The following is a 12,289-nucleotide window of genomic DNA, read 5'->3' as shown; positions in this document are numbered from 1 at the left end:
AACACAATAAGGCCATTGCGGAGAAACTAAATGAATTCTTTGCATCGGTCTTCAAGGACGAGGATGGGAGATTCCTAAACATGAGCCATTATTTTTAGGTGATAAATCTGAGGAACTGTTCCAGATTGAGGTGTCAGCAGAGGTTTTGGAACAAATTGATAAATTAAACAGTAATAAGTCTCCAGGACCTGATGGTATTCACCCAAGAGTTCTGAAGGAACTCAAATGTGAAATTGCAGGACTACCGACTGTAGTCTGTAACCTATCATTTAAATCAGCTTCTGTACCAAATGACTGGAGGATAGCTAATGTGACACCAATTTTTAAAAAAGGGCTCCAGAGGTGATCCCAACAATTACAGGCCAGTAAGCCTCACTTCAGTACTGGGCAAACTGGTTGAAACTATAGTAAAGAACAAAATTGTCATGATGTGATGATGAACATAATTTGTTGGGGAAGAGTCAACATGGTTTTTTTAAAAGGGAAATCATGCCTCACCAATCTACTAGAATTCTTTGAGGGGGTCAACAAGCATGTGGACAAGAGGGATCCAGCAGATACAGTTTACTTAGATTTTCAGAAAGCCTTTGACAAAGTCCCTCACCAAAGGCTCTTAAGCAAAGTAAGCAGTCATGGGATAAGAGGGAAGGTCCTCTCATGGATCAGTAACTGGTTAAAAGATAGGAAACAAAAGGTAGGAATAAATGGTCAGTTTTCAAAATGGAGAGAGGTAAATAGCAGTGTCCTCCAGGGATCTGTACTGGGACCAGTCCTAGTCAACATATTTATAAATGATCTGGAAAAAGGGGTAAACAGTGAGGTGGCAAAATTTGCAGATGATACAAAATTACTAAAGATAGTTAAGACCCAGGCAGACTGCGAAGAGCTACAAAAGGATCTCTCAAAACTGGGGGACTGGGCAACAAAATGGCAGATGAAATTTAATGTTGATAAATGCAAAGTAATGCACATTGGAAAACATAATCCCAACTATACATCTAAAATGATGGGGTCTAATAGCTGTTACTACTCAAGAAAGATCTTGGAGTCATTGCGGATGGTTCTCTGAAAACATCCACTCAATGTGCAGCGGCAGTCAAAAAAGCAAACAGAATGTTGGGAATCATTAAGAAAGGGATAGATAATAAGACAGAAAATATCATGTTGCCTCTATATAAATCCATAGTACGCCCACATCTTGAATACTAAGTGCAGATGTGGTCACCCCATCTCAAAAACGATGTATTGGAATTGGAAAAGGTTCAGGAAAGGGCAACAAAAATTATTAGGGGTGTAGAACAGCTTCCATATGAGGAGAGATTAATAAGACTGGGACTTTTCAGCTTGGAAAAAAGGTGACTAAGGATATGATAGAGGTCTATAAAATCATGACCGGTGTGAGGAAAGTAAATAAGGAAGTGTTATTTACTCTTCATAACACAAGAACTAGGGGTCACGAAATGAAATTAATAGGCAGCAGGTTTAAAACAAACAAAAGGAAGTATTTCTTCACACAACTCAGTCAACCTATACAACTCTTTGACAGAGGATGTTGTGAAGGCAAAGACTATAACAGGGTTCAAAAACGAACTAGATACATTCATGGAGGATAGGTCCATCAATGGCTATTAGCCAGGATGGGCAGGGATGGTGTCCCTAGGCTCTGTTTGCCAGAAGCTGGGAATGGGTGACAAGGAATGGATCACTTGGTGATTACCTGTTCTGTTCATTCCCACTGGGGCACCTGGTATTGGTCACTGTTGGATGACATGATACTGGGCTAGATGGACCTTTGGTCTGATCCAGTGTGTCCATTCTTATATTCTTATGTTATGTAGAGTTTCTGCAGTCCCATACTGTGTAGGGGAGGGCTATACCTAAGTGATTCCCATGGTTACAGCATTGTCTGGGTACCACTCTGTGTATGCCAACATCCCTCTGAAAATCCCAAGGCTCCAGTGTACACATGTGGTGATGACCAAGGCATGCAGAGCAGGCATTTTCTCCAGATAAGTTTGGAAATTTGCCCCTTGCCCCTGTGTGAACAAAATTGAGTGTGCCACCAACTCCCCAGCTTTGAGACTCTCCCCGCCTGGGCCCCTGCCTCCCTGGCTCAGCTCATACTAAACTGTGGAGTTTCCAGCTCTGGGGACTCAGAGGACCCTGGGAAATTAGGAATCTGTAAGGCAGTGAGAGCCAAGGAAAACACTAATGCCACAGGAGCCAGGGAAGTAAAAGGTTCATCCTTCACCTTATTGAGCTCCTTAATGTTTGGAGATAATAGAAAGACATCAGTTTATAGCCGAGCCAGTTAAACTCAGCAGTGCTTAAATGTTTGTACCATTAAAACCCTAACTTCAAAGCTGAGCTGTAAGGTAGAAAGCCAGAGGGTGGGGGCACCCTTACCTCCCAGTGCCCAGAGGAACTGCTAAGAAAACCATAATCCCAGGCTGCAGGTCACAGACGCGCTTGCTCCCAGGCCTGCAGGGCCTGTGTGTTGCAAAGGGGAACTCAAGAACAAGCCCTGCAGTCAGGTAAGGCCTGATCCTGCTCACATCAAAGTCAATGGAAGTTTTGCTATAGAAATCAACAGGAGCAGGATCCAGGTCTCAAAGAGCAGTGGTGAGGGTCTCTGGAGGGAGCCCTGGCCAATCCTCTGTGCCAGGAAAGGGGTGTGTATGAATTAGGAAGGACTGGTTAGGTTCTCCAACAGCTGCCCCCTAAAATGACGACAGCCACATAAGCTGGCTGGCGGGAAGGCCATTGTGAGAGAACACTCCCAGGGCAACAAGCTCAGCAGTTCTAGAATCGCAGACCAGTGGCGGCAGTTAGGGCCAGAGCTTGCCCAGGGAGCTGGAGTTATTGGAGGAGAACAATGACGGGTCCCAGACGGGGGGTGTTGAAGACGGCCATGGAGCACTACCTCTATGCCCGCTCCCGGACTGCAGATGAGCTGTTGGGGACAGAGGAGGTAGACGAGGTGAGCAAGGGGGAGGTGTGAGGCTTCGGGGAGTTGGAGCGGAGGGACGAGGTTTTCCTTGGTGTCAGCTGGAGCAGGGTGGGGTGAGGAAGGGGGAGGTGGGAGCAGGGAGGGTGAAGGAGGGAGCAGGTGGGAGCGGGCGGGGGTGAAGGAGGGAGAGGCGGGGGGCTGAGGGTGGGAGAGGTGAGAGCGGGGTGGGGGGGTGAGGCCAGGGGAAGTTGGGACCAGGGGAGATGAGGCCAGGAGAGGCGGGAGCATGGTGGGGTGAGGAAGGGGGAGGTGGGAACTGTGGGGGGTGAGGCCGAGGGAGGCGGAAGCAGGGGGGTGAGGCTGAGGGAAGTGCGAGCAGGGGGGTGAGGAAGGGGGAGGTGGGAGCAGGCTTCGGTGAAGCCAGGGGAGGTTGTAATTAAGGTGTAGGGGCCCCAGCCTGGGGGGAACAGACACAGTGGTAAGTCTAGTTTAAGCAGGTGGAGGCAAGGAAGAGGTGGAGGGTTTGGTCCCAGTGGGAGGCCAGGAAGTTATGGAGCGAAATATCTGGCTTTCACCCCCAGCTGCAAGTTCCTTCTTTCCACAGACATCAGGGAGTTTCATATCAGGCCCTTAGACATTTCAGTACCTGGTCTGTGAGTACAGTCAGGTACAGAGATATCGGAATTACCTCAACAGCACCTGTAAATTCTAGTCTCAGAACCAGAGACTAGCTTTAAATATCTCACTCCCAGAACACTGTGTTCTTTGTTTTCTTCTAGAAATTAATGTTTGGCTTATTAAACCATCAGGGTAGTTTATGAGAACTGCAATGCAAGTGGACTATTCAAATGTCAGACTGAAATCCCATTAATGTATTCTTTTTCTAGGTTAGCCACAGAAAACGATTACCAGCTTTAGCACCTAATCGGCTCCTGGATATTCCACGTGGGGCCAAGCTGCCTTTGCTACCGGGCTCCAGTACATTGTTCCGTTCCACCCATTTGGGCAAACAGGTAAAAAATTAGCTGTAGAAAGTGGCAAAATGTCTCACTTTCTTTTTTCCTCACTCCTGCCACTACATAGGTAGAGTATGCCAGAGAATAACAGAAGCTTTTATTATCCTCATTCGTATAATTAATCTGTATATCAACAACATGCTACATAATTTGAAGTAAAGCACTTAAACCAAGTGATCAGTGTGAAAATCACTTATCCTAGCAAAATATAATTTCTCAAACCATGTACAATATTTAAAAAAAAATTCTTGGCTCTAAAAGACAAAGTCCTACTGTTCTTGGGCACCTTTTTATCAGAAAAAGATACTGCAGGCAAGACCAAAAAAAGCCATCAAGTCCATTCCACTGGGAAAAAGAAGGAATTCCAAATTCCTGATCCCTAAAAAAGACCAGGAGGGCTCAGGCATATCCTGGATCTCAAGGACCTTTATCACTGTCTAGCCAATTAGAAGTAGTGGTCCAAAGGAAAGCTCACGCAGGAAATTATCAAACTCCTTCTACAAGAAGGCTACTAGCCATGCATTCTGGACTTTGCCAATGCTTAGGCTGGGATTTACAAAGGCACCTAAGGGATTTGGGCACCTAATTTCCTTAGACGTCTTTGAAAATCTCAGCCTATTTGTATATATGGACACACCTCAATTACAGATTATATCTGAGATCTGTAAGAGGGGACCAGCACTACTAATTCTGTGTTCATGGAAAACTTGGCTGTAGTTGTCTACCTGCCCAGCAGGGAGTGCATGTGTTCTCCTTTCTGGAACTGCCATCCGTGAATCAACCTGTGTCACCAGTAGGGTGCTGAAATCAGCAGGGGTCACAATAAGCTACCTAGTCCCAGCTTGCTTGCCCAGCAGCCCTCTGAAATAAGCAAAAGACCCAGCAGTCATGGCTGAGCTCAGAGGTTTCCTACTCCAGGGTCTGCTCCAAGGTATCATGAGCCTGGTGGAGATTTGTCAAGGCCAGAAGTTGTTATGGGTAGACACAAATTTTAGATCTTGTGGCCTCAGTAGGAGTCATGGTACCCATGGCAAGTCTGCACAAGAAACCACCTCATTGGACCCTGAGATCCCATTTTAAACAAGCCACACAGAGACTCTCCTATCACATCCAGATGGCCTTGGGGCCTCTTTGCCCAGGTGGCAGGCAAAAACAATCCTCAACATGGACTTGACTTCCCACTTCCACTAGCACAAATTGTAATGAGCATGGATACATCCACGCTGGGCTGCGGAGACCACATCGAGGGACTTCACACCAGGAATGGCAGCGATGCATTCAGGATATAACAGCAGGCCTGCCCACACGCACCAAGGACTTGGAGAGGCTTGGTATCCCAAAACGGGGTCCAGGTTCCAGTGGAAAACCACCATGCTCTATAACAAGAATAAGCAGGGGACACCAGGTTGCATTTCTCATGCTGGGAAGCTCTGCATACGTGAGAATGGGTTTTGTCTGTGAAATCTGGTCTCCCTCGTGAAATCTGTACAGTATAGGGTAAAAGTACACAAGACCAGATTTCACAGGGAAGACCAGTGTTTCTCAAACTGTGGGTCCCAACGCAAAAGAGAGCCATGGGGGGTTGGGAGGAGGGCAGATTGCAAGGTTATTGTTGGGGTTTGCAGTATTGTGACCCTTACTTCTGTGCTGCCTTCAGAGGTGGGTGGCTGGAGAGCAGCGGCTGCTGGCCAGGTACCCAGCTTTGAAGGCAACGCCCCGCCAGCAGCAGTGCAGAAGTAAAGGTGGCAATACCATACCGTGCCATCCTTACTTCTGCACTCCTGCCTTCAGAGTTGGGTCAGGAGCCCTACAGTTACAACACGGTGAAATTTCAGATTTCAATTTCTGAAATCATGACATTTACAATATTTAAAATCCTATGACCGTGAAATTGACCAAAATCGGCCGTGAATTTAATAAGGCCCTACCCATAAGGTATTCCGGGTCACCACTTGGACCAAGGGCTGAGAACAGCCACAGACAGAGTCATTTGCTAATAGACCCTACCATGAGTGGTCTCTGGAACACAACGTGGTGAATCTACTGCTTGCGGGGGCGACACGGAAGGTGGATCTTGTCAGCTTCTTGCATAGGTAAGTATCAGCCTGTCAGAGGATGGAAGCTCCACATGCCTTTCCCCACCAATATCTCTTAGAGGAAAGGTGTGGTAAGGATTCAGTGGCTCTAACAGATCAATTCTGGCTCCACCCTGCTACCAATGAAGTTGGGCGATTCCATCAGGCTTGAAGGTTGGTCACAGATGATCACTCCGACCCAAGACACTTTGCTCTATCCCAACCCAGGAGATGTCTCCCTGTCAGCCTGTTTCCTGACAGGGCAGAGGCCTGGGGTTCCTGAATAGGTGCTGAAAACCCTAGAATGCATTTAGCCGGAGGACCTACGAAAGGGTTGCGGCATGGTGCACTCAGGCTTATGCTTATGCTCAAATAAATTTGTTAGTCTCTAAGGTGCCACAAGTCCTCCTTTTCTTCAGGCACTTGTGAGCCCCTTTGAATTTCCCGACAAAGCACTGCTTGACTACCTTCTTCATGCATCTGTGTCTGGTCTAACGATAAATCCCATCTATGGTTCCACCACACGGATCTGTTCGCCACACATCTGAGTGCTAACATCAAAGGGTCAAAGCTGAGTGCCTACATTTAGGCTCCCAAATCTATATTTGAATTAGTGGCATGATTGTAAGAGGTTCTGGGCACCTACAACTCACCTTGATTTCAGAGAGGATCCTGTGTCTTGTCCAGTGCCATTTACTCTGGTTAGATAATGACTGACTCAACAGAGGAGGCTCCCCATTGGAAATGGAGCCATTAAAGCTGCTTCCAGTGCTTTTCCAGATTGCCTTCGGTGTGCACTGTGTTTCTGTAGCTTCTTATCAGCTTGCTCTGTTTCTGGTTCTCTGGTTCCTCAGAACACCCATGTTCCTGAGGGCTTTGAACTGCTTAGCTGACAGCATCACTGTGTTAGTAGCAGCTCCCTGAGACAAGGTAGGTTTTCAGCTTTCAAGTTTTGCATGTGCCAATTACCTAAGCACACTGTGGGGGTTGTATAGTCCTCAGAGAGTCAGGATGCCCACTGGTTAGCACACCTCTTTTTCCAGTCTCTCACCTCCGGGCAGGAAGGGCCTTCAAGCCAGTTCCTATCCCTTAATGTGGCTTATCCTCACCTCAGGCTTTCAGTGTCCCTCTCTCCCCTTACTAGAGGGGGAGATGGGGTGGAAATGAGATTTATGCCCCTCCTCCAACAAGGGCAGTTGGTAGGGGAGCTTGGGCCCTCCCACTCCACCAGGCTCCAACCCAGGGCCCACAAGAAACAACAATGTTGGGCACTCAGGAGTGCTCCTGGAGCTGCCTTTCTGGGTCACAACCTACCATCCTTCTCCCCTACAGCCTCTAAGTCCTATAAATAGCAAAAGAAAATATGACTAACCCTTCAGCCCCATCCAGGCTCAGCAGGCAGTCTTCTTCCTCACTGTGAGCCTTCTTCAGCATTCAGGAGCCCTCAGGGCAGGTCTGTCTTCCTCCCCAGTCTTCCCCTTCTGGGCTGATTGGCACTCGCTCTCTTTTAAGCTTCCTGTCCAACTGGAGCATGCTCTGGAGGTGGAGATCCACCTGGGCCCAGTAGTGTCCTTTAACCCCTTTGGGCCCAGGGTGGGATTTGTACACCTGATCACTAGGAGGGTCATTGGCCTGGTCACCTTCCTCACACAGAAACTGTCTTTCTACACTTGCGTCTTGTCGTCTTGTCTGGATTTGACGCATTCAGGATTCAAGAGTCCTTTGTAGGGTCACTGGAGCATCTTGCTACCTTGGAGACATTTTGTCAAGCCCTCTGGATGAGGCCAGAACACCAAAAAGCTGCTGAGAACTCTAACCAAGACTCTGTTTACCTGGTCAATGGTAGTGGAAAAAATACCTTGACTTTCTTTCAGGATGATACCATGAAAATGGCTCAACGGTTATTTACTCTTTAAAGACTGTCTTCAAATATATTGCCACAGAGTTTGGGAAGGAATCCAAATCTGCATACATTAGGGCCTAAGCCAGCCTGTACATAATTTAGGAGCCTAGAGTAATTCAAAGAAAACTGCCCCCATGGGGAACTGATTGACCCTTTGAGCCTGTGTGTGGCTTTATTCTCCAGATTACTATTGCATGGCATTTACTGGAATTAATTTATATGGTGAGGAGAATCCTCCTCCAGAAACTGGTCCCTTTACTCTCATGTGTCTTGACATCTTACAGCTTATTGTATGTATTTGTATTTTGGAGCAATATATACAAACTGAAAGAGAAAATCTGAATTGTTCTGCCGGTAGTTTTTCTGAAATTTGGCTATAGATTTTACTTTTTTTAAATTAATTTAAAATACTTGAATAAAATTGTAGGATCTGGTTTTCAAACCAGGCTTCCATTTTTGTAGGGGCAAAATTACGATGGATGGCATCCACAACTTGCAACTGCTATGGACTTCCAGAGAAAGACATAAATATATTGCATATACCACACTCAGGCACAATTCACTACAAGTGCAAATTGTGTCCACAGAAGTAAATTTTAGTAGAGCATCTAAAATTCTCTATAAATATCTGAAATAGTTAGTCTTTTCAGTACAGCAACCAATCGAGCAGTTACTCAAACGCTGACAAGCTTCAGATTAAGACAAGTTTATCTTTCACTTTAAGAGTACCAGAAGTACATAAATCTTTTGTTTGGGTAAAATTCACACCTAGTGTAATTCTGCTGAAACCGGGAATTAATCTGACCGAATGATGTTTTAAAATTTTGGCCCGGATGTATAAAGAATTGTGGAATGTCTCTCTTCTACAGACAGCTGATATTTTGTTTATATTTTTGCAGCTTTATCAACCTTCTAGCGGTTTCGATCTTGGTGAGCCTTTCTGTCAAATAATGACAACGAAATATACGAGTCTCCACAATCCTCATTTGCATTCCTACTACAAGAGCACAGATAATCTACGGAGATTTAAAAGAGGAGGCTATGTCACCAATGAGAACAAAGTAGGTTAAATCACATGATGTTAGTAATGCGGGGCATGGGTGTTCACAAACGCTTAGTGTTGGCCTGACTGCTCCCCTAGAAGGCAGTGGGAGCTTTGCCATTGACTTCAATGGGAACAAGAGTTTGGCCAAGAGTGAGAGCTTTTTACATTCACACCCATCATATTTTATAGCTTATTTTGCCTTCACAGAAAACTCCTGTAGGAAGCAACACATGGCCATGCAGGCAGCACTCCAGACATCTGACTGGCACAAGGCAGGTTGCCTTACAATGAGCCAACACAACCCAAGGCAACAGCATGTGACTGCTTCTCTTGCTCTCCAGTGCAGGGCCCAGGCAGAACTCTACACTATTTGACATCAGGGGCTGGGAGAACAGCCAGTGTGGCCACAGGAGATGCTGTCTCCCAAGTGGGCAGCGTGGCCAAGCTCCTGCCTCCTCTGGTCACAGGCCTTTCCCTTTAGAAAACTTAGTACTGGAGATCACTCTGCCTCCAGCACCCACCAAGCAGCTAGAATGCAGGCAGCCAGAATGCCTAAGGCCATTTGTTCTCCTTGGTTACAGCCTCAGTCCTGTCACATTTCTCGGGGCATCAGGACTGTGAGTCACCTTTTACCTCCAGCCGCAGCGAGACGGGGCCTGGCTGGAGCTAATGTGCGTGCCAGCTCCCTGACACTCCAGTCTGTCAGCACCTCCACCTATCTCCTTAGATGCTCTGCCAGCCTGTACTTCACCATGCAGGTTATCCTCAGGCGCACGGCTGTCCTTGGCCCCCTTGCAGAGTGCTCCCCTGCAGTACCCAGCCCTGGCGCTGGACACTCGCAGAAGTTACCACCTCTTCTGTCTCCAGAGGCAGAGCATATGCCAGCCTGCTTGGCTCAGCTGAGGGTGCACGCTTTAGTTTTAATATACTGCACTGAGATCAGCTTATAGGAAAACCATGAATAAGGTTATTAATAAAGAACAGAGATTTACATGATACTGAGTGAAGACAGCAGAAACAGAATTGGTTACAAATATAACAAAAGTAGAAGACGCTTCTAAGTGACTGAACTTAACTTTAGCAAATGACAATCCTTTGTAAGGGTGCTAGAACCTTTGTAGAAATGGGGCCAGAGGCGACGCATGGGGGGGGAGGGGGCATGTGGGATCACATGCTCCCCCTCCCCCAACATTTGTTGCTTGGTTTGTACTGAGCATGCTCAGTAACATCTGCTGAAGCCACTGCCCTCACTCTGCCCCCACACTATTAGCAGGTACAGGTTGTCTCTTTGGGGGAGGGGGGTCAAACTTGTATGTTTCTTTTGTCAAAAAGTGGGGGGCGATGACCCCCTGCCTCTCCCCCCAGTTCCAGCACTGATGGTCCTTTTTTTCTCCATTTAAAGAGTTTGCTGATTTTCAGTTCAGTCAGGATCTGGGGCCTGGCTACAGATCTGGTTGCCCATTCCCAAAGTGGAGGAGACTGTGAGACTGCAGTGGCTAGGAACTGCAGAAGGTTCCCTCCTCACTCTATCATTTCGGGGGTGAAATGGAGGGTTTGGCTATCAGCAAAGTGCTTGTCTGAGAACTCAACACACAGATTGGTGAAGGCATTCGTGGCGAATAAAGCCCTTAAATCCATTCTCAATTTTCAGAAAATGTTTGAAAAACGAGTGACAAAACGACAAGAACCCAGTCTGCTTCCAGAAGGAGGTGACACCTGCCACTTTGGGGAGTGGCTGATGCAAGAAGAAAGTCCAGATTTACATGACCCAAAGGGACAGATGAGGAACAGGTACAGGACACAAAATGAATTTATAATTTACTGATTTGGGAGTGTCTGTGGGGGCCTGCACAGAGCTCCTAGAAGGACGGGGCCTTATTTTTACCTATACTGAGTGTAAATGATGAAATACCTCATTCTAATTTAAAATTGTTTATTAATAGGGCGTGAATTGTGTTAGGAACCTTGTGAAGTCAGTTCTAAATTTTTCAGGCGGATTAAGCAAACAGAAACCCAGGCAAAGAAGATGTCTGGAGCTGAGCAGAAAATTGACTGGGAGAGATTGTCACAACTGATTCTAACCAATTATTTATGCTTTTCTTAAAAGAGATTTAGACACGATTAATAAGGAATTGGAAAAAATCAAGGCCACTGGACAAGAAAACCTGCACCTTCAATGGGCTGAGGAAGAGAAAAAGCAACACAGCCAAAATAAAAAGAAACAACTTAAACTTCGTAAAAAAATGGAGGAGGTTAGAAACAAGAAACTGAAACAAAGACAAATATATATACTTACACCACACCTTAAAGAGACAACTGACAAATATTTAAAGTTGTTAGCAGTGAGTGAGTTTTCTGGCAAGCCCATAAAGAATTTTAAAGAGTTAATGAATATGACCCCAATCTTGCAAACACTTATGCATGTTGTGCTTAACTTCAAGCATGTGCCCACCTTTAAAATAGGGAAGAAGGAGGATCCAGGGAACTACAGGCCAGTCAGCCTTACCTGAGTCCCTGGAAAAATCATGGAGCAGGTCCTCAAGGAATCAATTCTGAAGCACTTAGAGGAGAGGAAAGTGATCAGGAACAGTCAGCATGGATTCACTAAGGGCAAGTCATGCCTGACTAATCTAATTGCCTTCTATGATGAGATAACTGAGTCTATGGATGAGAGGAAAGCAGTGGACGTGTTATTCCTTGACTTTAGCAAACTTTTGATATGGTCTCCCACAGTATTCTTGCCAGCAAGTTAAAGAAGTATGGGCTGGATGAAAGGACTATAAGGTGGATAGAAAGCTGGCTAAATCGTCGGGCTCAGCAGGTAGTGAGCAATGGCTCCATGTCTAGTTGGCAGCCGGTATCAAGCGGAGTGCCCTAAGGGTCAGTCCTGGGGCCAGTTTTGTTCAATATCTTCATTAATGATCTGGAGGATGGCGTGGACTGCACCCTCAGCAAGTTTGCAGATGACACTAAACTGGGAGGAGTGGTAGATACTCTGGAGGGTAAGGATAGGATACAGAGGGACCTAGACAAATTAGAGGATTGGGCCAAAAGAAATCTGATGAGGTTCAACAAGGATAAGTGCAGAGTCCTGCACTTAGGACGGAAGAATCCCATGCACCGCTACAGACTAGGGACCGACTGGCTAGGCAGCAGTTCTGCAGAAAAGGACCTAGGGGTTACAGTGGACGAGAAGCTGGATATGAGTCAACAGTATGCCTTTTTTTCCAAGAAAGGTAATGGCATTTTGGACTGTATAAGTAGGGGCATTGCCAGCAGATCGAGGGGATGTGATCGTTC

General features: G+C 46.3%; 1 long non-coding RNA gene across 1 annotated transcript; it reads left to right on the top strand.

The window, feature by feature from the left end:
* Nucleotides 1-3,847: 3,847 nt before the first annotated feature.
* On the top strand, nucleotides 3,848-10,855 carry LOC140917535 (uncharacterized). The gene is made up of 3 exons (XR_012160882.2): nucleotides 3,848-3,963; nucleotides 8,844-9,005; nucleotides 10,641-10,855. It is a non-coding gene; the product is annotated as an uncharacterized LOC140917535 (long non-coding RNA).
* Nucleotides 10,856-12,289: the final 1,434 nt, after the last annotated feature.

This window comes from Lepidochelys kempii, chromosome 9 (assembly GCF_965140285.1).
Source record: "Lepidochelys kempii isolate rLepKem1 chromosome 9, rLepKem1.hap1, whole genome shotgun sequence".
Taxonomy (NCBI): Eukaryota; Metazoa; Chordata; order Testudines; family Cheloniidae; genus Lepidochelys; species Lepidochelys kempii.
The sequence above is the reverse complement of the archived record's forward strand: the minus strand, read 5'-3'. Positions and strand labels throughout refer to the sequence as shown.